This window comes from Amia ocellicauda, chromosome 2 (genome assembly GCF_036373705.1).
Source record: "Amia ocellicauda isolate fAmiCal2 chromosome 2, fAmiCal2.hap1, whole genome shotgun sequence".
NCBI lineage: Eukaryota > Metazoa > Chordata > Actinopteri > Amiiformes > Amiidae > Amia > Amia ocellicauda.
This window is the reverse complement of record NC_089851.1, coordinates 19181835-19208795: the sequence shown is the minus strand read 5'-3', so window position 1 is coordinate 19208795 and position 26961 is coordinate 19181835.

Here is a 26961-nt window from a genome sequence, read left to right as displayed (position 1 = left end):
AACAGCATGCATATCTTCCAAATGCATTCCATGCCATTTTTCTTCTTTTGATTTCTTCCATAATATCTCCATCTGCGCTGATTTGTTGTCCAAGGTAGACATAACGCTTGACTTCTTCGAGTATCTGTTGAAATACTTCAATTTTAACTCCACTTTTCTTGCTTGCCATCTGAGAGTTCTTGAAATTGAAGCTACAGGTCTTCAGGTGTTTTGCAAATAAGACGATGTAATTAGCAAATTATATGTTTTTCAAATGAGCTCTGTTTAACGCGATTAATTTTTTTCCTAGTCCAAAGTCTCTTCTCGTACAACTTGTATATGATCCATCATGTTACATTCACTTCTATATCCTGCTTGTTCTCTTGGTTGGGAGAAGAAGTGTTAATATCTTGTTAATACTTAGATGTATAAGATGGAAAGTAACGAATGTGCCTATAGTTCTTCTATAAATATATATGTATATATACATGTATTTATATTAGTTTTCCCTGCGCTACATCATACTTTGTAACCTACAGTTCCTTGTAATTTAACATATGCCTTCATTCTTACAAACATTTTTATGGCTGCACACTTTATATTATTTTTCTCTTTTTACAGTTCACATTAACTTATTTCATTTTAAAGTGAAGTCTTTAAAAGAAAACCCTTGGAGAAATTACAATCCTTACAGCTCTAATTTATTCAGTGGACTTCTTTAGGTCATTAAATTATGATAAAACTTACCACAGTACAGTCAGGGACAATTTGAACCTGAACTTGCAGTCAGTGACTTTCCTTTCGAACATTTATCTGGTGACAGACTAATAGTGGTGCCAGGGGAGGGCTCGAGGGGCTCAGAAAAACTGTTTGTTCCCACTCTGTCTGTGTGCTTGCACATTATCTCAGGGCACAGTCAAGCCATGCGGAAAAATGCTGGCACAGGACATGCTGGCAATCGTGGTGTAAAAGCGAAGCCCCAATCCCACAAAAAGCCATCAGCTCATGTTACCGCATCACTTATGCACATCAAGTTCATACGAAACTCAGACAAAGAATTACCATAACCCAAAAGAGAATACGTGTCATTATATTCTAGCTAACTAAAGACCCTGAATAAAAGAGAAGGGAAGAGATGGGTTTGTGGTGGCCATCTTCTTTGTGTGCAAGTATTCATTCTTTATCAAGATTTAGTAAAATATGTGCAATGTTTATTCTCAGTCTTGGCCTCAGTTGTTCCTTTCATTTATCTATTTGCAATACATGTCAAGCTTTTTTGGTTGATCTGTGTTTTAGTCAAAATACATTTTCTTCTCTTCTAGTTTCTGAAATTCCATGTCAAAACTGTATGCCATTGTACCTATCTCTGTTTCTTGAAAACCAACACCTAAACTGCAAATTGTAGTGTGGATATCTGAATTAAATGAATGCATTTGTATGGTAAAGAACCCTGAATCTCTAGCACATGATTGTGAATACATTGTAGCAGAGAATTATTTGAATATTAATGCATTTCTTTGTTGTGATTTAAGGAAGGATTGCTATGATTTAACATCAATGGGGCTTTGATTTATACATTTGCATTTTAACACTAAGCTGTCTTTGGAAGATCATAATCAAAACAATAATAGATTAATGACAAATATCCATGAACTGCTGTCATTGATAATGAAGGGTAATTTGTTGTTTACAGTGCTTTGTTGTTAATAATAGAATAATATAGAGCATAAAACTACAAACGTTGCTAGTAGTCAGTCTCCAAGGAAGATGTAGCTCATTGTGGCTGACCTATAAAACAGTGATGTTTTGAGTCAGTGTCCAGCTTCCTGTCTGAGCTGTTGATTCTCTCTCCCTCCTGGTGAGATTGCGAAGGTCATCTCACACCGGCATCGTACGCCTCCCCACTGCTTTAGCACGTCAGTCTTAATGGCAGATTTGGTGTCAATTCAGAACAGAATTTGGAATGCTTTGGTCAATTTAGATTCAGTTCTAAAACTGGAATTAGAATTTGAATATGTATAGGTATATGTAAAGGAATTGGAATTGGCCAGATTAAATTGACGTGGAAATGGAACTGAATAAATATGTGTCTATTGTTTTGTACAAAACTACTCTTTTGCAACATCACCATTTTTTGTGGTTTGTTTTCCTCATTTTAGATCAGCTTAGCAACCCCTTTGCATATTCTGCTCAGGGTTTCAAAATACTGCATGAAAGCATTATCTTCTTTCCTTTAATGTACCTTCTTGCTTCAGACTTGAAATGCTTCTCACATAATGCTAGCCTGAGCAGTGTACTTCCCTTCAGCCACACTGCTGTCTAATATCCCTGCTCTATCTGATATGAACTCTAAAGTGTATATTAGTAGATGTGGTGATTTTTATTCATGATAACATCCATCACAACTGTGGCCATTGAGGAACATTTAACGTGAAAAGAGGTCACTCATTTATCATTTAGTTTTTCCAATGATTGAAATCCCTATTGCAAAATAAGAAGAAAAACACAACAGACAATTTTGCGAAGCTCTCAGTTAAGTACATGATACCCTGGACACTTCCTCCCAGGTCCACTCGGTGGCAGCCCACTCTCTGATAGAGACGTGCTTTGAACCTCTTTATCAGCATATTTTCACATTATCATCTTCACACGCAGTTGACCACACAATGCAGTGAACTGCAATGATTTACAAGCCACAAACATCTCAGTGTTCAGTGCATGTCCGCCATTTACACAAGGGGAAGCATGCTTCCCTCAGTCCCATTTATAACAAAAATAGATGTGTCAACAATATGGGAAATGAATTACTTTAAGTAATTACTTACTACAATTCACTTATACTATTTTCACAAAACAATTGTTGCACTGCTTGGTGTTTGCTAGATATACAATTAAACATTAGCAATTAACTAGTATGTTATGTATGTAGGGTTTCACAACTGTGACTGTTTTGTGACACTTCATATAAGCTACACAGTATATTATAACAAATTGTTTGCTTTTATACCAAGCACAGATTTTATATTGGATACAAAAATAAAAGCAAAATCCAAGAAAAAGTAATATCTTTTTTTTTTAATGTGAAAGAGCAACATAAAACAATCCTTTGCTTGTGACAATTGTCTGACCTGCACTGCCTGCAAACCTAAAATCTATCTCCTGCCAAATGTCCAATTAAATGCAGTAGTCCCTTCTATGGAAACAAAATATACAAACTCACACAAAAGCACAAACCCTTCACTGCTTTGCACCTCACTTTTTCTTATTTATTTTATTTCCTATTGTAGACATAAATGCACTTGAAACTGAAAATGCTTGTATTAGTTGCTTCAGGTGCTACATTAAGGTAACACTTAATATTGTGATGTTGTCCTTGAGAGAGAGAAACAGTCTATACAAGAACTAGAAAGGAAAAAATGTCAACATCATGGATTCAAAAGCCTATTTAATTAAAACAAAATCTCCAAAGGTAAAAATAGTGGTTTAAATAAAGTGATGTGCAGTTGGAATGACGTGGACAAAGCAAAGTCATTGATCTGTGTCGTAGACATCAGTATTACCCACACATGTAGGATCCTTGATGTCATGTTGGATTGCAATATGTGAACCTTTTAAAATCCTGTTTGCTATGTGTCCTGAGGAACCCAATAGTCTGCGCAGCACGGACAATGCTTTTATTCTGTTTGCTATGCCTCCACCAACAGTTTGGATCACATCCACAAAAGTTATGCATTATCTAAAGTAACTGCTTCTACCGATCTGAGATTTTTTCACTAAAAATAAATCATATGACTAAGTTATCTGATTCAGTTTATGCTATTGCTCATTACGTCTCCTCATGGGTTTGGCAATATGGGTTGTCGGTGATACATACTTCAATCAGTCGCTAATCAACTTCCACATAAGTGTCTATTTTGAGATGTGTGACTGTTGGAAAAGCACTCAATGCAAAACCCTGAATACCAGACTTTTAAAATGTTTTGAAATTGTTGAAGTCATAGAAAAATATTTCACAACATATCAGAGAACAAAGATGCATTAATCTGTTAAGGTTTGAGGGCACAAAGTGATAAAAAATCCAAGTCCAAATATAAATGTAATTGATATAATGGCACATTTATCATCATCATCATTACTATATAAACTGTTACTTAATAGAGCTTTTTACACATATTTTTGTTTTAAATGTGGAGAGAATAGTGGTTTTATGAGTACTATGTAAATAATATGCAGTTTGATTCAGTTCAAACTCGCATTCAAATGTTACATTTAAAGAAAAATACAATGATATATTAATAAAGCAAAATATTATGTTAAATTGTTTTTAATGGAAATGGATTGTAAAAACTGACTAAAGGACTAAAATAATAAGTCTGCTGTTTCCCAGCACAATCAGTTGCTTTCTACAAATTAAGTATGAAATAGGACAAACAGGCAATTTGACAAAAGCAGCTGTATCAAATATTTTATTAAGCTTAAATTATTTGATTAAACTTTAACATGCAAAATGTCCAAAAAGAATTCCTCTGCATTGCAAACAGCCTCCCCTAAGTCCATGAACATAAAATATCTTCAGCAAATCAGTGCAACCACTACAGTCTTCATGGTGTATTTGCCTAGGTTAGAAATGTTAAATATTGAGAAAGCTGATATAACAGCAAACAATTAACCTGGATTTACAAAAGTTGGTGCCACTAACTAAGTAGTGTTTTGCACAAAAAGGTAATTTGTTTGGGACACCTACAAATATTTCACATAATTTAACTGGAATCTACATTTTGTTCACCACTTCCCAGTTGAGGACAAAAAGTCCAATAAATGCAAGTAGCAGATGCCTTCAGCATCTAGTTCTGCTCAATGTAATCTGTACACAGGTTAGGAAATAGCCTTGAAATGCACAGTGTAGGCCGACACACACAAAACACACACACACACACACTTCACTGAGTGCTAAAAACTGTATTTAGAATATTGTATTGGCTATAAAAGTGACTTCACCTTATAACATCACACGATGGGAATGTAATATATGAAGAAAATATATGATGCAAAGGAATAATATATGAATGCTTGCAAACCTTCAATCTGTTTGCAGCCCAATTAAATGCAATTGTCCCTTCTATGGAAATGAAGTATACCAAAAATATGATCTGGACTGTGATTAATAGTAATTAGAGAATGTATACAATGCCATGTGTTAGCCCTACTGGTTGAATATCAGATACATAGAGTCAAACATGAAGAGAGTTTATTTCCAAGTCGAGATTTTACTATGAACTATAAAATAAAATTAATGTGTCACATTTGGGAGTTTTAGGCCACATTGGAAAACAGTTACAGCAGAACACCAGTGGACACTGACCACGGAGAAAGCGTCTTGTTAATAGAAATACCATATTGAAAACAAAGAACGCACAGTACGCCAAAAATGTAGACAACACAGACAATCTCTTTGACAACATCCTGAGTGACAAATTGAATCCGAAGCAGGGACAAAACGTAACATAGAGAGGCAAAGGAGAAATCTATAATGTAATGTTCATCATACCTCATGTCAAGTATGATGGGAATTCCATTAAGGTGTAGGTGAGCCTGAAGGCAAAGGAAATCTGTGTGTGTTTGAAAGGAACTTTAATGGAAAGAAGCTCTAAGACAGAGCGCTGACTGAAATTATACCTTCACACTTCAGCACAAAGCACACAGCCAGGGCCACCACAGAATTTCTAAAAAATGAAAAGGGAAAGGGCAGGAGTGATCATTTCCACAATCCATTTGAATTTTGTTTGGCAGATCCAAAGGAAGTGGCTGTCAGAAAGTTCCTAGCACCGAAGAAAGAGGAGAAGAATCACAGGGTCAATGACATCACAGGGCCAATGACAAGACAACAAAAACATGCAAACTGTAATAGAAGTCAATGGAGGATTCTAATTACTAATTTAGAGTCTCAGACTACTTTTGTCCATGCACTATGTTGTTCATAAACAAAGCGTATGAGACACACCATATATATATATTGTACCAGTGTAATATAATACAATTCCAATGTTTCTTACAATGCAAATGTTCTATATTTGTAGGAGGACTTCTGTCTTTGTAGCTACAGTGCCATAGTGTTGATCTATCAGGAGCTGTCGGAGGCATATCTCTTACATTAGGCCACTTTATCCCACCCCTGCAGCTGGGAGGGTGGGGGGAGGGGAGAATGGGCTGTCATGAGCATGTGGAGTATGAAAAATACATCTCAGGACTGCGCAGGTGTGTGCCACTGTGTCAGTGTTTGTTTATTCATTTTGCATTTACTCACTGAATTGTATGCTTGACTTTTTATAGTAAGTCCATTTTTAAAACAATTGTTTGAAAGTGCTAATTAAGCATTAAGGCACATACAGAAGGGACAGCTGCCTATATGTCCTATGCCACTAAAGACTGAAGTACACATGTCTCCATTCAAGCACAGACAAACCCACACACAGAAAGTGTGGTCAGTGTGGTTGCCATTGATTTACGTGTTGGGTTGTTGAAAGGTTGACTGAAGATTTGCCCCTAGACCTTATTTGAGCCTGAGTAACTGTACCATGTCATTTCACTGTCAGGTTTAGTTACTAATTATTAAACAACAGTAACATTATACGAACGCCAACGAAGGAAGTGTTTGCTTTCATCTTCTCCTCCCCAGTCGTGCCTTGCAAGCCAGCAGTAAAGGACTTGTCATGGGTCCGGCATGTTGGACATCAACATGTTCCTTTGTTGGCAAAAGTCCCTTGAAGGGCCAACCAAAGGCCAAATACTTCAATTTTACACTGCAATATCACATAACATCTGTTATGCATTACATTTACTGACTGCTTGAGTTTTCTTGACTGAATCTTCGTCCTTCAGTCAATCCGATGCCATTCATGACAACTTTTCTGTCAGTGTGTGTGTCTGTGTTATGTGTGAGGCTACAATCAAGGCACAACATTTTTTCACTGCGTATAAAACAGACTGCTTCTAAGTTCATAGCAATGGTGATCCCATATTTCTTGAAGTATATACTTAACCGATATCGTAGGGTTGTTTTTTGACACAGTGATGTACATTTTTTAATCTCTTGATTCATATTGCTTTAGTATGAAACAAAATACATTTTGGTAGCATGTAAACTTTCCTGGACATTCACATTTGCTCTCCCTGATTCTACTGAGCTGGGGAAAAACCTTCAATGGGATTTGTCAAAAATATTGCACAAAAGTAGGCTATTTGAGTACTGTATCATCATTAGAACTGAAGTTTCTATTTCTTTGGAAAACGAGGAAGGCAGTCGTAGAGATCGTAGATTGGATCAGCCAAAAAGAAACAAAAGAAGTGGTGCATATCTGACCCTTTAGAGGGACCAGAGGATTCCTTTGTCTCTCTTGCCCGCTTTAGAAAGGCTAAGCTGTGAATGAAGCATACAAGGCCTCTGCCATCAGCATTCTGCTATGTGTGTTACTGATAAGAATATATTCTGGATTGGGACCAATTCCAATCCAGTATGGGTCTTGGCAATGGAGATGGTATGGTGCTCCCCAAGGAGTGATTTATGTAAGCCACCAACAGTTTTGTAGTCCAACTGTAGGAGGATTTATATGTTGTTTTAGCTAAGCCAACAGAAGAGCCATTGTAGTGTATTTATCAAACAGAAAGCCTCCTGTTCTGTCTTGAGTCATCTACAGCAGTGAGAACACAAAGCTATGACAGATGAGTGTCCTGGTGCCGATGTGGAAACTAAAACCGTTGTCTTCAAAGGCAATGTTTCGGAAGATCTGTGACGGGTTATTAGGAAGGGAAGCCCATCTATTGTAGCGGTAACAACAGCGAGTGAATACCATCTGTATCATTTCAGCTTCGAGATCGAGCTGCAGTAAGTAACAAATGATGCTAGTAAAGGTTTAACAGAACTTGATACCTTGGTAAATAACAGGGATGGTGAAGTCTGGAGCAAGACTGGACATTTTATTTTAAGGATGTATTTATCTATTTATTATCATTTCATTTATAATAAGCTGGTCTTTCGCAGCTCATATTCCCTGATTTGGACTTCCAATTACTACTGAATTACACCTGTGAAACCCCTGTGAATGAGGATAACCATGAATGCCCACATGGGTAAAAATGTCCTTCCTTTTGCACAGTAACTTGGAAAGCAAAACACTGGTACTTGAGTGTCAGCTGGTGCACAGACACCCCCACCACTATTATCATCTCTTCCCCTGCAGGGATTGGCCAATGACTCGGGTCGCTGCTGCATGACAAGCCCAGGATCCCCCTGCTGTCTATACCGCCCCACTTCCCTATGTAATTTTATGCACTGCTTCTGGGCACTCGAGGTCGCAGTTGGGGAGCGGCCCAGACTGAATCTGACCCCGTAGTCTCCAGGCTCTAACACCCCTCCTGCTCTCCAGATTAAGGCTTTCAGAGGATAAGCCACTTGGGAGCCCCTAAAGATGCTCTTCTATCAGCTGTACTTCATTTATCTGGAGTCAGTCTCTTCAGCTGCACTTTCCACAGGCACCACATTGCCATTTTAAAAACACAGAGAGATTAGTTGGATTTTAGAGCATTCAGAATATTATTAAGTAGATCTAGTGTATAAACCACAAATTAATAAATTGTGGAACAAGAGTGTAAGCTTCTAGGCATATTCTATTAGCACATGTAAGTCATTGAAGGTGTCTACAGTACAGCTGTTCAGAAATAAAGAGATTGTATGAGATTGTACCTTACACTTTTTTTGGTCTAAACCTGTGGTAAAAACCCTAATCCATCAGAGATCACAGAGGAATCTTGGGGCACAAGCTCCTAAACCCCTTACCTGGGTGGTCTATGTTATCTGTCAAAACAGAAGATCAAAGAGGCTTTGCAGCTCACAGAAACCATAATACAATGGTGTACAAAAGTATGGGGAATTATAGCTTCCACAGGTTTAGGAAGCCATCAATATTGGTTGTTAAATACTTCCCTTCTTACTTAACAATGATAACGAAGTAATCAGCTAATAGGTTTAAAAAATGAGTATTCTGGTTTTGAGGCAATGACTCGCGATTGGATCGGTGTTACAAGGTGGGGAAAGCAAAATTTGCAGAATGTTAGAAAATCGTTTTTTCTCCAGTAAACAATGGAATAATTGTTGTCCCTATCTAAATAACAATTTAGAGAGATATATTTAATATTAACTAATAACTCAAACTATATCCATTGACTGTCCTTTCACAGTGACCTTCAAATCACAGGCTCCTCTGAATTCATCCTTGAGCAATGTGACCTAACTATAATCATTCCTCCAACCTGGTTGATTGGTGTGAGAATGTTAATAGTTTTAAGTATAAAAATGCTTACTAATTGTATTTGTGCATTCTAGTATGTTATTTTACTTCTGATATTGAACAGGTCTGTCCCAGGTGACATCTTCTAGCTGCGTGTTATGAGATGTTGCCTGTGGATTAGAAGGTTGAGGATAATTTACTTCTCTGAATGAAATATCTTCATTGAGCGCAATGACTAAGAGGCATCATTCTGCTTCACCTCTTGACTGCAGAAATTTATGTGAGAGAAATCCAATAGCAGCAATATAGCACTATTACATAGTTTATGATTATAGTGTTCTGTTAGTTAATTTCAGTTATTTTTTCCTCTACCAGTGGCGTGTTGTGCCTAATATAGGATCTGTACAGTCATAGCACCTCTGGACACACTAGTCTTATTGAAGTATCTCTAAATTACACTTTAATTATATTAAATTTTCAATTTTCATATTCACTTGTTTACTAAAATGTCTGATACAGCTACCAGACATAGCTGTATGTTAGTATGTTAACATTCAATGCAATTACTATGCTGCAATATTTTAAATAACCCTCTCTAAGGACCAAGGCTAGATCTGATACCTGATCTGATAGTCTTCTGGCAGGATTTTGATTCTCTGTGTTACTGCATGTGGGCCTCTTTGTGCTACGAGCTCCAGTGTGCAGCCACTGTGTCTGTCATAGATGTATCATGCTGTGCTGCTGCTTCACACTATACCTGCTTATGGATCTTGCCTTTCTACATGTAAACAGAATGGAACTATTCTCTAGTACTATTCTATGGCAGCTTAGTTTAAAAAACATATAAAAACAGCATACGGATGCACTCTGAGGAAGGGAAATTACTCTGCAGCCAAGCAAATATTCAATGCCAGAACTATGGAAACCATACACACACGTGTCCCCCAACCTCCAAGATACAAGAGTAATTTAATTCTGTTTTCTAATAAATTGTTTTAAACATCAAAATATTAAACAATACTCTCAGTCTGGTTACTTCATGTCTACACAACAGAGCATTTAAAAAAATGCAAGCCCTCATAGAATACAAAACAAAATATGGACATGCTGGCAACAGTTATTATGAATGATAAATATTCATTGCCTTGATTATTTTGTATTCCTTACAGTTTCTCTAATGTGTACAGTAATTATTTTCAGCCGTTTGCTGTTTTTGTATGGATTCCTCGTGGAAACCTGACGGATATCAGTCTTGGCACACGTGTGCATGCTGACACGTGCCGGGCTCTTGGCTTGATGTTCATCAGCCAGCCCTGGATTGATGCTGAGCCTTTTGCCCTCAATGTCACACGCAGCCCATCAGTCTCCTGGGGAATATGAGGCGCGGGAGCATTTGACAGTTTTACATTCGGGCAGGTAGAAAAGGACATCAGGGCTGCGTCTGCCAATGCCTGAGAGACTTTTCTCTTTGTCAGAAGCATTGGCTTCTATGATTAATCATGGGCTCAGTATGGTAAACCGCTAGTGCATCATGGTAAAGACAACTGAAAAACTGTAAATCGCCTTTTATCTGGGGTGTGCAGACTCACACATGCTACAATTGAAATGGACAAGTGTGAAATTTACATTTTTATTCTTTCAGAAAAAAATATTTCATTAATGCTCTTTATGTCAGTTAAAGCAATGTGAGTCATGCTTTAGAGTTTTGTACATGATGGGGCTTTTTTTGATTGACAGTCTGTCTTCTCCACATGTATGGCTGTTCACAAACTTTGTTTTGAAAATGTCATTATCATCTGAGAAACTTTGCAAAACTAAGACTATATAACAAAGTTTCAGAAATGCTGGACCACGATTTTACTATTTCCTAGTTAGAGTAATGCTTTGTATGCTGGCTTCTTTGACTAGTTCCAATGCTTAGTCATAACTGTCATTCACAGCACATACCTGATGCCCTTAAATCAGTATACCATATTTCAGTGAAATTCAGGATTGATTTTAAGATCCTGATTAGCACTAAAAAGGTTCTTTATGGCCTTTGATCTCCTTATCTGCTGGAAGTGCTGATTCTTATGTTTCTAGATACATCCTGAATGCTGATTTGTTGGTTGTTCCTAGGCATAGTCTAAATCCATGTTGGGTTGGGGGAAATGGCTTGTAGCTGTTATGCTACCTGTTCATGGAACTGTATTTGGAAAGGCATTGGGAATGCTTAATCAAAATTGAAAAACTGATGTTTGTATTGGCCTTTTTACCAGTAATGACCAGAAATGACAAAAGTGAAGAAGAATTGGAGGTCTCAATGAACACAAGTGAAATACCAGATACGATTCCAGAAATGTCATATGCCATACAGAAGAAGAATAAAAGATAACAACACCTAGAGATGATGGATCACCAGAGAGATCTTGAAAGAACCTAGAGAAGAAATTGAGAAATTCTTGAAAAACGTTCCAGAACGTTCTCAGATTGTATTGGTTCCACAGTAGGGGATTTAGCCACAGTGCCCAGGGGTTGTAAAGTTTCTAAACAATCCCTGTAACCACACAGCCCATCATGTGATATAACTCACACATGTAGTGAGTGTTGTCAGAGACCCCACAGATTCAAGCCTCTACCTCAGGCCAACCAGAGGGAATGATGGGATTGTAACAGGCCCAATTTTTACTGAGGTCATAGAGTGTGCACTTGAATGAGTGAGGGAGTAGCATACAGGAAGGAGCGAAAAGCACTCACCAGGACACCCTTCAACACTCAATGCCAGCTCAACCCCACAGCATTTGTTTTCACAGTGAACAGGGCAGAGTTTGCTGCATGCCGCTGGATAAGGTTTACAGTGTATACCTCTGTCCCTATTTCAAATAATATCTTGAAATATGTTTGCTCACTTCTGCTCATATTATGTAATTAGATTTGTATATTTCTACTGTGTTTTGCACTTGTTTTAGTCATATGAAGCAAGACGTATGCTAATCTTATTGTATTTACAGTTATGCCTTGCCAACCGCGGAGGTTAGATTCCTGAAAAACCCCATGGTTGCCAAAACCAAGGCTGGCAAGACTAAAGGTGTATGGGAAAAACAGGGTTAGTTTCCACGGCCGTGATTTATGCTTATTTGTGAGCGTAACTATGTATCATATATACCTGTATGAACAGAAATAAGTTAGTAGTGAACAAAAAAAACTTAAATGTACCTTTAATATTGATAATGAAGTCCAAATGATGATGATGATGATGGTGATGGGGTGGGGGGGTGGTTGGTTAGAGGCCATGATTTAAGGCAAAAATAAGTTAAATAAATACGTTTTACAAATACTGTGCAATGTCACAATTTCACAAAGTGTTTATGAATGAATGACTGGCCCAAAATCTCACAGGACACAGAATCGTGGATACGCAGAACTGTACACTGTGGTACGGCAGCCAAAACGATCTATACATCATTTTTTGCATGGATACTCAAAACTGACAGCTATTAATAGATACTGAAATGCTTTTTGAGTTACTTTTCTAATCATATATTGTAATAATTAGATAATGAATGTAGATAATTAAGCAATATATTAGGCAACATATGTAAATCAGGAGCATGCAATGTAAAGAAAGTGTTTGCATTGCTCCGACTGTTTCTATAAATAGAAACACAATAAACAGAAACTTTGTCTATATGAGTTGAACTATATAGACTAAGACAACACAGCCAAAACAACAACCATCCCTAAAGGTTGAGCTGTTTGATCCCAAGTGAATGTTCAGCTAATTGACATGGTTCAAGAGCTGTTAACTGTCTGGAGGGCAGGGGTGGTGTTAAATTGTTCTCTTCATGTGTCTGTACTTCAGACTTCCCTTGAGCTTTTTGAAAAGCCTAGTTACACTGCAAAGCTGAATTATTTTGCACAGTTTTAAAAGACGAGCAATGGTTCACAACAGGGTAAACAAGTCATGTAAAATAATATTCTCATCCTGAAGTACATTCATTCACTTTCTGACATAGTAGTATGACTGCCTCATATAATATGGTATTTAATATCGTCATGAGTAGATTCAGCACTCCGTCCACCTACAACTGACAAATTGCAGAAAGTCCATTTAATTGGTGCTGATAATTTACACTATGCTACTGATTATGATGAAATATTGACTTGCTGTCTGTACAATGAGGCAGCATATGGTGCACAAATAATGATACAGAGTGCATTTATGAAACAAGGATGTTATTTAAATGACTTGGCATTGACAAAGAGAACTATCCCAAGAAAGCAATGGCCAGCAGCATAGAAAATAAGCCCCAGTGGCACACCTAGCACATGACTGGTTAAACACATTTTCATGCATGGTATGAAACCTTATATTTTTTATTTATACATCTGTGTATCTTTTTAAATTATTTCTCTTTGTTTCCTGAAACATATGGTAACTGAACTCTCTTTCATGGCTAGAACTTATTATTTTTCAAGTAATTATTTATGAATCCACTATGTATTCAGAAGATATAATTATCTATAATTATACTATTAATCAAATTACTTTCTTTTATATGCTCTGAAAAAGATATATCACATATAGTTTGAATGTGTTACCTTGTACGAGCTATATTTCATTGTGGTTTTGTGGACAATTAAAGGGTATATCACCAAGTACACTGAAGTTAACCTTCTCTAAGAGTGAGGAAAGTCTGCAGAAAATCAAATAAACATGCAAGTCATGTACTTCAAAATCTATTTTCACCACAGTTGGCCTAAGAGTGATTTGGCATAGAACAATGTGAAGAAATAGTTATATTTCAACAGTATAGTCCTCATTACAGTTCTGATGAAATTTAGCATGAAACATTTCAAGCTTATCTTCCCCATTTTTGCAATACATATGGAAAGTGTCCATGAAAAAAACAAAGAACGAATATTTAGTTATGCAGCATCCCCAAATGCTGTGAATGATAAATTAATCACTATTGGGACTCCCTGAGTTGCATAAGGCGTCGGGTATTGATATCCCATCCCTATGTCAATTACCGCACTCAAAATGTAAACCCCAAAACAAAATAAGAATGGTGCTGGTGAAATACGACAGTCTCATAGGCAGTTTATTTCACAATATTACATCATGTAACCACTTCCCCTGAGTTGTTTCACCAAGAAACAGCCCTTATATCTTGTACTTGACTACCTTTATTAGTTTAAAAAAAAAAAAAAAAAATCCCAACGGAGAACATTGTTTTCTGAACATCAGCCCATAAATAGAAAACATGCCTTATTATGCAGGGCATTAAACCTGACTTGCACTGTATGTTATCCTACAAAATACTGAAAATCTGTAAATGTCCAAGTAGGTATTTCACCTGAAATAGCCAGCCACTAAAAGTAGATCATATATCATAGCTTTCTAGTGAGAAAATAGGATTTTGTCAGTTTCTAAATTCCCATGTCATTTAGGTGTAAAACATGTTTGTTTTCTTGTCATCTTACAAGTTAAATGCAAAATAAAGTTGTTTTTTAGCCACTGAGTAAATGGCAGAAAGTAAAAGGAAGAAAGTGAATGGAAAAATAAGAAATGCATCTAGAAAAAAAAGATTGTATGTGATTTAAAATATTACCTAATTGAATCTATTTCGTGACATTTAAAATCAATAATGCTAACATCTTTCTATTTATGAAGTCAGTTTACTAGTATTGAATTACAGTTTCCCTTCATGTGGGGTTTGGCAAAATAAGTATAAAGAAGCCCCAAGTATAGGGTATATGTATACATATCACATATCTTCTGTGTAATGCTTTATTTTTTATTTTTTATTTTATGGGTCTGTGTTCATTAACTATTATGGCAACAGAAAGAACATGTGCAGGGAAGCACAGTAGCAGAGCACAATGCCCTTTATGGTGCCCCACGGATTGCATCCCCATCACACTGCCTCTGATGTCATATTCCTCTGCATTCCTACTCTTACACACTACATTTTACACACAATTCCTAGCTACAACACACATTTTTACACATCCATCTGCATGCTTCTTTTACTGGTCTTTCAAGAAGAGAGCACAATATTTCACTTCAATGTGCCCACCTGTGTTTTGTTCTCTTTTCTCTCCATTTAAATCACCACACTAAAACAGTTAGCAATGCCAGTCCTGCTAGTTCCATCAATAATAACAGCTAATATTTTCTCATGGTGTCCAAACTAAGGTATTTTTGTGCCCAGGGATATGCTGTTACCCTAGTGACATTTGAGAGAACAATGAAAACAAGTACACCTGTGACAATCTCTGCCCATAGAGCAGCTTGAAATGTAATGGCCTTATTTCCTGTAAGCTTCAAACATCTAGGGGTTATTTGGAGATGGGTGGTCACTATTAAGGTTTCATCTCTCTGGAAAGCAACATCCTGCAAACAAGAGTGAGAGGCATATGAATTGAAAATGAATCTTCTGGGAGGAAGAACGGAAGCACAGCACAATTTGAAGAAGGTAAAAACATTCATTACCTGCAGAGAGGTGTCTATCTCTGAGAAACACTTAGCATGTTTCTTCAGCATCTGTGGCTGAAATAGAAGATCACGCACCAGCAGGGTTTAATGGGTAGGGCAAAGCAATACAGATTATAGTTTCTCAACCTCCCAGCTTGGTCCAGGCCTAACTCTTCCAGTGCATGCTGCAGGGACTCATATGGTTACAGCTCAGTCGCCACCAGATGAGCAAGATTTTTTAGTCCTTGCCTTTGCTTCTTGGAAGGTCAGAGAAAAACACTGTTCCCCCAGACCCCCCTTGTGACCCATAACCTGCCTTTTCCAAATTATGATTGAATGCGATCATGAAGAAAGAAAAAAAAAGAATTAAAAAGAGATTATTTTATTTTTAAATTCAAATTAAATCTCCAAGAAACGTCTTATTGTTTACCTACACACTGCTCATTAATGTTTTTTTATCTCACAAGGCAACAGATTGGGTTTTATTGAAATCCGGAAACCAGTTGATACCAGACTGCCTTTGGAAGCTTGCTATGTAAACATACAACATCCTCTCCACCAATCTCGTCACCTTTGATCATAATGAACAATGCCACCGAGCTATTTTCTCTGTGCCTCTGCTCGCCTGACCCTGTTATAAACGCTGTGCAGTATTTGCTATAAATCTCATTAGCTTTGCCCACGTGCGGCTGTCAATAAACTCCCCTGGTAGTCCAGCATTTCACATGTCTAACCAAGGTACAGGTTAGAATTAAGCAGCTAGTTAATTAATGTAGGTGGAAGGCAATGTAGAGCTGGGTTACATCAAAGAGCCCTGTAATGAAGTGGGGGATATGAGCCATAAGTCTTTCAAAATGAACATTTTCAAAGCAATTTAAAGATGTCTGTTGTGGCACTATCTCTTTATACTTATCACAGTCAGATTTCAGTAGGAAATTCAGACGTCTCCTGCAAGGTGACAATATATTCAACATGCAGATTTTTGGACCATAAAAAAAATGTGTGTGTGGTGGATTAGGGACATGGTATAAATGTTTAAAATAAACACCTGTATCGGTCTCTGAACTATAAGCGCTGGATGTTGGAAGACTATTTGCTAATGCTTTGGTTCTCCCTACTTGTTGGATGTACAGAAATGGAAGTTGATAGTAACTGAATGGAGGCATATACATTATGTTTTCAGCCCAAGAGTTGTTACAGAAAATATGAGGAAAGCAGTGTAAACATTTCCAGAATAAGAATTGTAATCAGTCTCGCAAATGAATATTTATGTGATGACATAAATAAACCTGTATATGAATAAGTAACAGTAAGTCACAGCTTGATGTAAAAAAAAAACATAGCAGGATCATCAAAAATGGAAAGGTTAAAATCTGAGGAACTTTGGATCTTATTATGCCTGGTAATAAATCAAAAAGCCCATAGGTTAAAATTCTACTGTGACCTGAGATGTAATGACTGTATACGATGTGCATAGCAAATTAGTTTGAAGGGCTTTTGAAGAAAAAAAGAATTGATGTTTGCAAGATAGGCAGATTAGAGACTCTTAAAGCTCCATATCAACTATACTGAATATTTGCTTCTGTCATTTGGGTTTAAATCAGGGGTTTTCAAACCAGTCCTGGAGTACCCCCTGCCCTGCTGTTTTTTTTTCCAACCTATGTCTTAATTACTTAATTGAGTGGTATATTGCTTTGTTAGGTCAATTAAGGATTACATTAAGCAATTAAGACCTGAGTTGGAACAAAACCCAGCAGGGCAGGGGGTACTCCAGGACCAGTTTGAAAACCACTGGTCTAAATATTTCATTTTACCTGCATCTTGGAGATTTATTGTTGCATTATCTGTCCTTCACCCTTTGCCACACCTGTCCCAAATTGAATTGTGTCTATTTTCTATATAAAGTTTTACATAGTAGGATACTGGTACATGACTACTGGAATAGCTCGTTTTGCTTGGTTTACCATCTTCATTTTGATTTGCATTGATAAGTGAAAATGTACCCTCCTGATATGGCATCACACCAACATAGGTTGTGCTTCAATGTACATATTTATTTCTTATATCTTGACCGGATATAATATACTATAATCAGATGGCTTTACAACATTAACCTTGGTGGAACAGGTTTTTATTTTTTATTTTACACATTGGGTGTCCAGTTTTCCAGTCTGTCACAGCTCACGCCCCCCCTTCCCCCATGTCCCACACGTTCATATTTATATTACCATTTATTTATTTTTTGAAAACCCTAACGTTTACCAAGGATGAATATACTTTAAAACTGGCTTTCATTTCACTTTGCACAATTTTATTTGGCCATTTACATTGCAATCTCTCTATACATGAACCTATTCTTATTCCATCTAGTACGGATGAGCCTGAATCAACAGTTACAGAAGATACAGTAACGCTCTCTTTCCATTTTATACAATTTTACTAGTTATTTAATATGTAGGATATATATATATATATATATATATATATATATATATATATATATATATATATATATATTAAGGATGAGACCGAATTTTTGAAAATTCAACTATTCGCTAAAGATGGCCACTATTGACAAGTGAATTTAACATTCGATCGTTAAAATAATAATAATAATAATAATAATAATAATAATAATAATAATAATAATAATAATAATTGATTTTATTTTAAAGCCTGTATCTATGTAGCTGTAATGAAGATTGACGAGGGGGTGGGATTTGTTATTTCTTGTCTGTGATTGGCTGACAATGACAGATCTGCGTGACTCCGCCAATGGGATCGGTGCAATTCTGCAGATCTGAGCAGATCTGCGGCGCTACAAGAACGCGACCTGGGGTCTCAAACTCAGTTCCTGGAGGGCCATGTGTATGCTGGTTATCGTTCCAACCGAGTCCTCAATTACTTAATTGGTCTAATTAATTAGATATATGTAAACAATATATTGAAATGTATCTTACAGTTGCTGGTCTAAAAGTGCATTTGATTCAAGGTACAGTATCTTAAATGTATGTAGCTAATTAAACAATTAGATCAATTAAGTCACTGAGGACTCGGTTTGAACAAAAACCGCCATACACACGGCCCTCCATGGATTGAGTTTGAGACCCCTGGTTTAAAGGATGCAGGCCTACTCTTGGCTTTAATGAGTGTTGTAATCCTTTTGCTGACGGCTGGCAGGATACTTTGTCATTATCCCTACAGTGCAGTTTCTAATGCAGCAAGAGAAGCTGCTTTCAGTAGTGTCTTCCTGATCTGATGGTCTAGCTAACTCCAGAGGTTAACTCCTATGGGACTGATATTGTGTGGATAGATGTCACTAAACTGTTGTCCAAAATATAACAATACATATCAGTGATCGTGATGTTTCTTCATAAAATATAAATATAATAAAACAGCATCTAAATAGCACATCATTAGTAGTATAACCCACTGTTGTTACTAGATAGGCCCTACATCAACCCTGAAACAGGTATATTATCATACTTGGAAAAAGAAGAATAGACTGATCTTTATGAAAAGATAATTACAATTTTCAAGTCTGAAGAACAGCATTCAGTATTCAGCAAGAAATACAGCTCTGAACACATGGATGCACGTATAAAGGGAAGAATTCAAGGTATCTGATCTCAGGCCTTGACCTATACATTGTAAAGATGCTCAAGCACCTCAACAGTGTTGCAGGCTGAAGTGCCTATCTGTGTCTAGCCCTTCAAACAGGAAAAAAAAAACATACACGGCTACTGTACCAGAGGGTCATTGTATAATATTACCATGTATGTCATGAATCATAGAATATGTGGAGGTGACGAATTGCTTGCCGCTGTCCTTAGCTCAGTGCACTTGACTGTTCCCGTAAAGCCACCCTTTTGGCAGAGTGGCTAACCACAGCCTACAATTACTACAGTGACAGATTTAACACTCAGTTCAGTGGTTTCTTCCTCTGTTGCTCTCGTTCTTTGCATACGTTAATAGAGGCCACAGAGCCAATATAGATTTAGGATGTTGTGCAATACAGCCAAGATTGAGTCAGTCAGTAGCATTTATTTTAAAATTAATTACCGAGTTTTACTTTTAATTTTACTAATGTTTATTGTTAACTGTGTTTTGCCAGGATATAAGTGCTTTATATTATGTATTTTATTCATACAATTTAAACATATTAATTTGTGTTTCCTTGCTCATAAATGTAGGATAAGCCTTACATTTTTTATTTAAATATATTACTCATAATAATCAGAACTTTGATTATATTGTTTATATAAATTGACTACCATTCTTGTTTTTTGTTTTCTCTCGTGTGCAAATACATATAAGATAAGACAAAAGGATCTGAATACATAAACTCCAAGTAATGTTACAAAACAAAAAAAGTGAAATATGAAGATTTTAAATTTCAAAATGAAGTGCACAGAGTAGGTCTCCAATAAGTATTTTTAAACATTACATGTACTGTACCAGTATATTTAATTGAGCATCTTTGATTTTGGTGTGCCCATTGGTTTACTTATTTTTATTATTTCAATGCCCAATTAGATGATCTCCTCGATGCACAATTCTAGACATGAATAAAAGGCAGTGAACTAGATATTAATTTAATTCGGCAGACCTGATTAGTGGATGTTGCCAAGTTGTTCATCCCTGGAGGGCTGAGCTCATCCTGAAAGATTTCCGTCTGACCTCAACATGGCAGTGGTTATGTCAACACTGCAGCCCCCCGTCTAGTCAAGAGAGGTGATTCGGCACAGTCAGGCCTCCACACAGAGGGGTAGTCACGCAGCAAATCGGGTGGGGTTCCAGTTCAGCAGGGTGCCCTGCTGGAGATCCCCATATTTAAATGTTGTTGATCAGCATCCTGAGACATTCATATAACTCATGCAATCGTACACAACTTAGAATCCTGTCAGCTAGGGCTAGACACACTTCATGGACGAACAATTTAAAAAATGCATTGTCTTGGTGTACTAGACCATGTTTGTGGTTTTATTTTCTCCTCTTCTAAAACACGGTGGACAGCCAGGGCAACAGGTTCCTTAGTAATAGTATAAAAGGGTGACTTGCATGTGCCATGGTAAATAGCGAAGAGTCCAGAGGCCAGAAGTGTAATATATCTGTGAAACACCATGGCCCACAGTGATTTATAACGCCACTACTTTTCACAGTGGGTAAGAAATATGGCTGAAATATGTTTTAAAATAAAACACAAACAGTAGCTTTTATCAGCATTCACACTGTCATGTAATCCATATTATAAGTTATATGCCAATTATGCCCTGTTTCCACTGGCGGATGCGTCCAACTGCGGACTCTTAAACGGGTGTTTCCACTGGCATAAGCATCCTGACACGTCCAGGTTTTGTGGATGGTTAGAGATTTACAATTTTGCAGTAAGTAATGATTTATAAGTGTAATTAAGCTCATTTGTGTGATAGGCATGGCATACTTTCATGTGATGCTGTATATCCAACCAGATGCTGTTATTTTTCCAACCCTATATAAGGTAAAACTTACTAAAAGTAGATGCAGATCACAAATGTAGATCATATTATTAGCATGAATTATAATTAAAGCACTTGGAACAAAGTGTCTAAATGTCTGTATACATATCAATGCAGTCTAACTTTGCCTAGAGACATACACATACATATTCTGCACACTTAATTGGTATTGGTGAACTCCTGTCAGACGTATCCATCACATTGGTCACGCCTGTTGGTTCATCACGAATACTCATCACCACTCCAATTGTAAATAAGAGGAAATAAACCTCTGGGTTTACCACTGGGCGTGTTATTTGCTTTAACTTTGCTTTCTTTGTTCTACCAATGGCACCCATCGTTTCTGCACATGTAAATTATATTCATGTTTCACAATAGCGCTTTAGTTGAAATACCTATTCCTGTACTCATTGAGCTTTCATGTACACACAAATATTGCTGCAGAGCTGCTTTTCCAAGTCATTCAGCCGCTGTGTGATTGTTGTTTTTCATCCCCCCACTTCCATGTGGCATCATTTCTGGAGGCTGTATATTACCAGTGCAGAGATATGCCTTTTAAAATTAATTTGTGCAAATTGCTAATTTAACCCACTTAAGGAATTCATGTAAGTCTTAGTGACTAAATCAAATTACAGTACAATTGACTTAAATCAGGTTAAATAGAAAAGACCATGCGCGATCTCACTCATTATGGCGGGTACTGCAATCCTATATATATTCTAATCAAGACAAATTTAATTCTCAAAACATAATGAAGATGGAAAGTTTCCGTCTTAATTGAATTCATCACTTGGTATCAGACAACATTCTTCAAGATGACTATATTTTTCAAATGAGTAAAACCTGATTCATAATGTGATCACAGAACCTGAGCTTTCATTCCAGATTTTGCCAAACCAAGGAAAACAGGAAAGACATACATTCATTCTACTCCCGTTCAATTACTCGAGGCAGAATACCAGAAAACTTTCAATCAAGTTAGATCCATATTAAAATACAACTGAGCAGCAGTCGTGCAGCTCCAGAGATCAACCTTTAACTCATCAAGGCAGCAGCGGGCGGCATCGTCTCTCTCGTGTGCTGTACTAACTCCGGTTCCTGCCGTGTGGCAGACGTTGGTGCTGGCCTTGCCCATTCCCTAAGTCCACTACTAATGCAGGAACAACCTGTGCACTCAGCCTTGCACTGCTGCTGTTATGTTCCCCCAGAATCAACTACATTGCAAAATGTGTCAGTCTGCATGTCGGTATTGTGAACATCCCATCACCCGTGATGACTCGGCCTGTCAGCAGAGCCTACTGTCTGAACTGACCTATAGCTACCTACCAAGACTAGTCATGGGTGGCCTGAAATGACATGGACTGGTTTGGGGGTTTCAGTCAGCATGTTACTACCTATAGATTTGATTAATACATTTTTAGGATGGCTACTTTCTATTGTTTGTATTGGTATAACTTTCCACAACTGCAATCTTTTTGGATGTTAAACTGAGTTTTTGTTTGTAGCACATCAATGCCTTCCCTTAAAAATACTATCCACAGCTCCTCAAAAAGCTTTTAGCTAAATAACAAAGTATAAAATGATTGAAAAATTTGTGGATATTTCTAATGGAAATGGTCAGTGCATAATGGTGGCAAACTACAGTCCAATTGAGTGGAGTGGCTCTGTTGGGGTAGCAATTTTGTGTTTTTTAGGGGGCAGGGCCCAGTGTCGCATCCCCCAAATACTCAGAGAGGTTGTTGTTCCTTAAACTACAGGTTGGAAGAATATGTAACTTGATACATATCCTGCACAAGTAAAAGTATGTGTTTTAAAGGTATTATAGCTATAAGATCAGCTGAATTAACAGTTTAAGCTTGAGTGTTCATAGTAGGTGCATGATTAATTGATGGGCGAGTCATCAGTTCTCTCCCTTGATTCACAGTGGAGTCATAGTGATTGTAAGGGAGGTGCCAAAGGTTGCAGGATTACACAATTTCTTGTCATGCTCGTCTCCTGGCAGGAGATCCAAGCTGCAGCCAATTGGTGCACTTCCTTCTGAGTCAGATGATTCCAGACACACACAGAAACCATATACAGGAGAAGGCAAAATGAAATACAATCCAGTTTGGGAAAATATGTTTTAAAATACTTAGTTTAAAAAGTTAATGTAACTAAATATAAACAACAGTTAATGTTGCAGAGCATATACAGATTCATTATGTCACATATTAAAAAAAAAAAATATTCCCGTAGTAGAAAAAAACTTGAATCATAATTTCAATATTAATGTAAAATAACCTAAATTAAATTAAGAGAATTATATAGTTTAGATATCAAAGCCATTTATCAAATAAGAGCATTCATAATATCAGTCAACCAATATAGCTGCTCTTTCACACATCAATAGTCATTTCCAGTTATTCAGTAGTGCAGTTATTATTATGGGAATTATTTTCTTCCTTTCCCAAAGACAAATGTCACTTTTTCCTTTGATTAATAATAGTACTAGCCCCTTTCTTTTTGTACAGGATGTGATGACCGACTAACAAAGGACTGTTGTGTTGCTCAGCTAAGTTCTTGTCGGAGAAAGGCTGAAAATACATCCGTGTAAACACACATTAGACAGCTCAATATTGCAGTAAATGATAATCACTATGATTGACTGGAGACATCAAGGACACTATCTGCAGCTACGTTTGCAGTTTGCAGGGCTGTGTAACATGGGCAGAGGTGCTGGAACCATTTTTATTTGCCCACGTGCAAGTAAAGGAGGCAGAATCAAGGGGGTTTCTACCAACAGAAGCAACACTGCTACATCTCAAAGGAAAGCATGATAAATTATTGAGCCCCTGGTGCTACGGCCAGCCTGTGATGTAAAGGGCCTGACTTTTGTCTAGCTTTCTTTTTTATGTGGGGTCGAGCTATTGAAATCCAAAACGGCTTATGTCTGGGTTCACTGCTGATCACACAATAAGACTAATGCCTCGGACACAGAATATGCAATTTGAAACCGAATAATTAAGTAACGGAAACCAGACCAGTTCACGGGCACGGCCTAACAGATGATGAATGAAAATGTCTGACTGAAAGAAAAAGCGCCTTTCATTGATTCTCACAGATGCAGTGTTTACTGGAGACATCTAGCTGAAATTGGCTGGCTCGCTCCTCTGTGCCTTTTTTGTCTTTTTCAAACCAGGCTGCAATATGGTTTGCAAAGTTCAAGTAGCGGCGAGTTCAGACTTCATTAGAATTTGATTACGTTTCTATAACATATGGGGGTTAAGGTTCATAACACCAGTCGGAACAGCAGCAGATAGACACAAAAGTATCCTTCACATTATGGAGTGGCTTCTGTCCCAAATACATCTCGGTGCTTCTGCCTGTCTGTTCCCTCCCAGTAAACTAATATGCTGAGGTCCTAAAGCCGGACAGATGACTTTGCTTGGACAAAGATTTTTCGAACAAAACAGCAATGAATGATGGCACCTGCTGTCACCATCTAATGTTACAAAAGCATTGAAGTTTAGATGAACACACTGGAGCTCCCGAGTGATGTTTCGGGCAATGGTCTATGTGCATTGCAGCCGGCATCCCACAGTCTGAGCTGGTCTCCAGTATCGACTATGCTATTGCTGGCTCAACCCAGGAGTTCCCTGGCGACACTGTACAACTGGCCCTGTGGCTGCTCAGAGGCCTACAGGTGCAGATTGATAGCTGCTCCAGCCGAATCACATCCTCCTGTTGATGCAATAGCTGGACTGACCTTGCAGTGCAAGGAATAGCAGATGGCTTTAATACCATGTGTCTTGGGGGAAATGTGTATTGTCTCATCTTTCCTGAAGAAGCACAGAGACACAGTGGTGGGCTGCATTTATTATTTCAGTTGAACAAGGGGGCACATCATTGAAGATTATTATTATTTTAAAGTACACTATTACAAATCTTTAAAAAAAAAATTAAAGAAGGGCATAGATCCGATAGATCCGATATCTTTGTTTTTGTAGCATGGTGACTTTGTGGGTGACTTTGTCATTTTTCCATTTTTTTCTTTTCTTTTGTAGACTATACCTGTCCACAATGTTTGAATCACATCTTCATGTTGTCTGGTTGGGAATGAGACCTGTTTAACGTCAGGAACACAATTTGAATCATTGAAGGCTAAAATCCTCATAGATTACCAGCTATCACTGCCATCCCCTTTCGCCCGGTCATTACTCACAGGCGTTCCTGCTAAACAGAGGCCCCGATACACTAACGTGAATGCGTGATGCACATTCTAGGCTTTGGGATTTCATGATCCACTTCGTTGAAAAGTGAAATTATTAATGACATTTGTTGTAAATTTCCTTGTTAAATAAGATAGACTCATAATAGTTGCCCATTCAACCGTGCACAAAACCCTGCTATGTCTTCTCTTCCTGTCAGATGAGATTACGTCAACAGCTCATTCAGAGTAATTGTGTTTACAGTTAAACTGGTGCAGTGGCACAGTAAACAGGCTGCTGAAACATTTAAAGCTTCTTCACTCCCAGTCAGTGAATCTCACATTCTGTCATAATAAAAGCAGGTATAAATTAAATGGTTAATATCTTTAGAAATTATATTGATGTATATATACATACACAATTATAAAAACACCATATATCTAAACTAACTTTCCTAGAATTGAATTCCCTATGTTTCATCCAGATAAGACATAACAACTACAACATTTATTACAAACACAAATCTCTATATATTTTATTTGAGTTTTATTAGAAGAAAGTATTCCAAACACCACGTGCATTTTGGTATGAGTCTATATGAGATTGTAATTGATTTAAGAGTAAACATGCATTATTTCTATTGAAATCTCTTTGCATACTTTATTATCATATCTATATTTGCAACTGATATTTATTGAAAATCTAATTTTTCCAGCAAGGTTTACCTGTGTACCACCAACCCATTCTGAGACTGAATACAGTGCAATGCATGTTTTTCCATTGTTTTGTATGCGGTATACGGTTCTGCACAGTTAGAGCCTGAGAATACGCTGCCCTCAAAGAGATCCCTCAGTCTCTCAATGCTTTGTTATAAGGTTCTGAGAGTATGTGTACTTTAACAGAGACAGAAGAAGGCCCAGAGAGACTAGATGTTTAATGCTATTGCAAACAGACTGCCAGAAGCATTCCTTGCATACAATTAAAATAAGTTGTCAAGTTATTTATATTTGCTTGAAGATGTCATTGACAGTGAAGCTGCAGATAACCTTGTGCTCTTATCCCAGTAGACACTGCAATGTCATCTTCCTAGTCTAATAAACGGTAACAATGATAGTATGTCATATAGACTTAAAGACACCATGTCAACCCCTTTTTGTCATGTGCTTATTTATGTTTGCGTTACAATCCACAAAATTGGTAGGTCTCGTTTAACAGCTCCTGCATGAGCAGATTCATGGGGACTGCAAGACTGACCCACTTTCACTACCAAATTTTAAAAAAGCAACCATTTGAAACAACACACAGATGCAAAGAACTCTTTGTTTGGCCTGAGAGAAACATTTCAGAATTGCAGCTTCTTAATTTTGACATTTTCTTCATGATTATGAGATTTTTATCTTCTGATTATTAAGTGGTCCGGTAAATATACTGGAGGAAAAACAAAACTAAGGATTTCTTGAAAACAGCAAATGACGATTCAGTGGGTGTGAAGCTGCTATCACTGGTTGAGCAATGTTTCAAGAAGCTGCTCAAATATCAATAAATAAAGGAAA